The 4475-nt window shown below is 41.9% G+C and overlaps 1 pseudogene; it reads right to left on the reverse strand.

The window, feature by feature from the left end:
* Positions 1-3414: 3414 nt before the first annotated feature.
* LOC117309927 (U4 spliceosomal RNA) lies at positions 3415-3516 on the reverse strand (annotated as a pseudogene).
* Positions 3517-4475: the final 959 nt, after the last annotated feature.

The following is a 4475-nucleotide window of genomic DNA, read 5'->3' on the forward strand; positions in this document are numbered from 1 at the left end:
TTTCTCTTGAGTACTTGTCTCTCCAATTGCTGCTTTGTTTCACTCTTTCCGGAAAAATTGATCATACCCGAAGTCAAGAGGTCCACTGGAAGATTTTTCAGAGTCATTGCTCACATATTTGTAACTGAGCTCTGTTCAGATACAGGTGATGTATTCTCACTGCTCTTTCATCGAGTAGAGTAACAGATGCCCCACTCCAAAGCTGGGGTCTTTCTGTCCTACCTGGATGGGCTCTGTTGACTGGAGGACCACTTGTGTCTTTAACTGGTCGGAAGATAGACTGTTAAGCGTGGTCTCCGGTTGATTCGCACTGACTTCAAGATGTCACAAGCAACTTGCATGAGACTAGCAAGAGTGCATCCAGAAGGTTCCCGAAACAACATTTCACGTGAACTCCTGCTCCTGGAACGTCCAGCGTACAAGTGCTAAGGGTTGCTTTCAAACCTCCTAGTTAGATGTGAGTGCCGCAAAAGGGCTCAGAGTCCTTGGTATTTGACTGAGTCTGGACAAAGTCATAATTCCAGTTTCGACTGATCACTAGGTCTGCGTCATGATCCCAGTTCCCACTATTTATTTCTTCTATCAATCAGCACACTCTGCCCTCAGTAGACGCTGCCACTTCTAATTGTGGTGGCTGCTGGCTTGTCTCCATTTTGAAAGTACTGATAGCATCTATGAGTGAAAAAATCCACCGCCCACATTCATTATTAATACAAGTTATGATTTTTAATTAAGTTCTTAACAACCCAGAAGGCCATAGCCTCCTCATAATAGGCAGACCTTCCCCTGGCCTGGAGGACAGGAGTTAATAAAAACACAAACATCTAGAAAAAAAAATCACACTCCAGTTCTTACTCCAGAAGACATCGACCCAGCACTGTGGAAAGTAAGGAAGGGGGACAGTGTTTACAGAGCCAGTCTCGGTCCTGGTCCCCTGATCCTCAAACTTGCCCATCATTCTTCATCAGATGGTTTTCCCTCCCTCTAGGAACATTTAATCTAACATACATATGTGGGGGACAAGTTGGCTGTTATTTACTTTAACCGATTATCTTTTCTCCAAATTCTTTTGCTTATACTCTCTGTATTATGCTGCAAATGACATTCATTCCACAACATTTCTCAAGTAACTACTACAGGCAAAACTCTATGCTTGGGGCTTTGAAGGACACGGATGAGGTCAAGTATAAACAAGGGAGACTCGACGACCATGCCTCGAACTAGCCAATAACTGCAAGACAACGAACAGACTGCACAAGCCTGATACCGACAAGGTCTCCTAAGCATGAGCACTTTGCCCAAGTATGCAGATCACCTAAAGCTCACGGAAATGAATTTTACAAATGCAAATCACTCATTCATTCTTAGGTTCATTCAACATATATTTTTTGAAGGTCTGAAATGTCCAAACCTTTGAGTTAAATACTAAGAGGAAAACAGAATGGAAAATAGACATTTCTTACCCGCAAGGAAATGATAATTAGGCCATTAGAAGAGATTATAAGTAGCTCCTGTTTATATTTTTATTGAAAAACATAAATATGGAGTCTGTTATTTCTCAGGAAATATGTGATTTGTGCCATGCAAATTTAAACAGACATCACTTGTTTCTAGCCATCCTTAGACTTTAAAATTATAAAAATTTAAAATAAGAGGGAAGAAAGCTTGGCTCTAAAGTGAATTTTTAAAAAAGATTTATTATTTATTTTTGTGGCTGCCTCAGGTCTTAGCTGCGGCACATGGGATCTTCGCTGAGGCATGTGGGATCTTTTGTAGCGACACGCGGGCTCTTCATTGCAGTGATCAGGCTTCCCTCTAGTTGTGGCGTGCAGGTTTTCTCTGTCTAGTTGTGGTGTGCGGGCTCCAGGGCGCGTGGGCTCTTTACCACTGGACCACCAGGGAAGTCCCTAAAGTGAATTTTTTTAAAACCATTTCTTTGTGTGGACAAGGTAGGTACCGGAGGAGAGGCTGTCACAGAGGATAATTCATCAGGGAAACCCTCATAGGTTGTTTGATTTCAAGACTGCGTCTGAAGAACTTCAAGGTCACAGAGAGACAGGCCTCCAGGAAGCGGAAATGTCCAGGTTTGTGCAGAATGTACAGGGTGTGAGGAAGTTGGCATGGTGGTGGGCGGTGGGAATGGGAACTAGAAAAAGCCTCACTTATCATGATGGGAAGAGCCAGGCTTTGCGGTAAGGAAGGGGAAGAATAAAAAAGCAACAAATGTAGGATCTGAGTGCTTGCTAGGCTGACAGTTTTCTTTATGAAAACAAATTTTTGTGTAGGTCTATCAGATTGCAAGGTTGTGATCTTTCCTTTGCAAGTGCATCACGCATACTTTCAAAAGGGGAGTAGGAAAAGCCACCGGATATACAGGGCCCAACATGGAGAGTCCACTTACACATTTTGAAACCAGTGAAAAAACATTTTAGCGTAGAAAGTAGCATGTGCACATATGCCAAAGATACAACTAACAGGTGGAGAGAAATTTCGTATTTTCAGCTTGCCACTCCCAGACCCCTAGAACTCTTTTCACTTTTCTCTACTGTTAGCAGTTATTTTGTTAAAGACTTGGAGGAACACTGTCAGTCACCAGCACTTACCTCTCAGTTTGTACACTTAACACAAGACATGCCATGAAAAACATTAGTACCTTCAAAACAGCGCGGTATCAAAACACCTAAAGCAAACACTGTTAGAAGACGTAAGAACAATTTGGGCAAAAGAACACACTTGTAAACTCAAACAAGCACAAAACCACTAAAAGCAGCAAAGGGAGGAAGTCCTGTCGCAGACTCCTCCTTCTCGGCACCTCTTTCCTTCCTTTCTCAGGTGGTGGTGCCCTTGGAAACCTCCAAAAGCAGCTTCAGGAGCCAACCACACCAGCAGTGCCTACAGCTGGAAAGTGTATGCCAGTGGAAGAACCTGTAGCATCTCACGAACTCTGGGCCTGAGAAACGTACCTAATTTCTAGAGCTGAACAAAAGGGTGGCCCTTTTTCCTTCCAGGAAAGGAGACATCTCAGGGGATTGTAGGTTTCCTGTCAGACTGCTGTCAAATTAGGGACCTTTTGCCCTTTTTCAGCTCCTTCTCTTGAAAGGATGCAGAAATGCAGTATTATTTAAAAAAAATTCAGTGAGAGAAAGGAGCTGTCATCACAGCAGGGTGATGCTGCTGTTAGTAATAATTTTAACGATAATAAAAATAACATCTGGGGACTTCCCTGGAAGTCCAGTGGTTAAGTTGCTGCACTTCCACTCAGGGGGTGTGGGTTTGATCCCTGGTGGGGGAGCTAGGATCCCACATGCCGCGAGGCACAGCCAATAAATAAATAAATAATAACATCTAATATTTATGGAACAATCACTACATGCCAAGCACTAGAATAGCGGTTCTCAACCAGGGGTATTTTGGCCCCTTGGGGACATTTGGAAATGTTTGGAGACATTTTTCAATTAGCAATAATCGTGCCTCGGATACACCTCACTGGCTACGACACTGCCACTGCGCAAAGCTGGAGACATTTTTGATTGTGACAATGGAGGTGTGGTGGCACGCGGGTGGTTTGCTGCTGGCACCTAGCCGGTAGAAGCTAGGATACTGCTAAACATCCTACGATGCACAGGACAGGCCCTCACAACAAAAAATTATCCCACCTGAAATGTCAATAGTGTTAAAGCTGATCAACCTTGCAGGAGACTGAGGCTTTTACACGTATTTAACCTTCAAAATAACCCTATTAGTGTCCCCATTTTACAGATAAGAACATCTAAGCTTAAGGTAACTAACAAATTCTAACAACTTGTTTTGAATTTTAGATTTCTTTTTCTTTTTTTAGGGCAAACACAGGATTTTATCCATCTTTTTTGCAGCCAAGCACAGTCTTATATTGAGATCTAAACACCACTTACTGAGTTCTGATGCTGTTTGAAGGCACATTTAGTATTAAGTATTAAGTATTAATAATTATTAAAATATTTCTATAACAAACGTGAATGAGATCATTTTGGTGGTTAATAGTCACTGCTTTTTCTTTGAAATCTTTGCCTTGTTTATTTATTACAACGAATGCTAAAAACTGGAGACACATTATCCTACGGAAAGTTTGTATCAGCTTACATTCCTATGAATCATGCTTACGTGCCACTGAGAATGAGACACAGATTTCTTTCTTGAGATCGATTTGGTTCTACAATAATTGTAGAACATTTAGGTTTGTTCCATAGCTGGGAATTGGTGCTTTCAAATGTCAGCATGAAAGTTATTCAGCTGAAGCTGACCCAACCCCCATCCCATTCTGGGATGAGACTGGGTAACAGCTGGTGACTGGGGAAGGGGAAGAAGATATTATATAATGTCTACAAAAGTAATGAAAAGTTGACAACTGCTAAGATAAGCAACCAGTAAGATACGGAATGAGAATCTACAGTCATTTAAAAATAAGTTTTCTAAGCATAGTATCCAAACTTTCCCTC

The sequence above is a fragment of the Tursiops truncatus genome, chromosome 20, assembly GCF_011762595.2.
Source record: "Tursiops truncatus isolate mTurTru1 chromosome 20, mTurTru1.mat.Y, whole genome shotgun sequence".
Lineage (NCBI taxonomy): Eukaryota > Metazoa > Chordata > Mammalia > Artiodactyla > Delphinidae > Tursiops > Tursiops truncatus.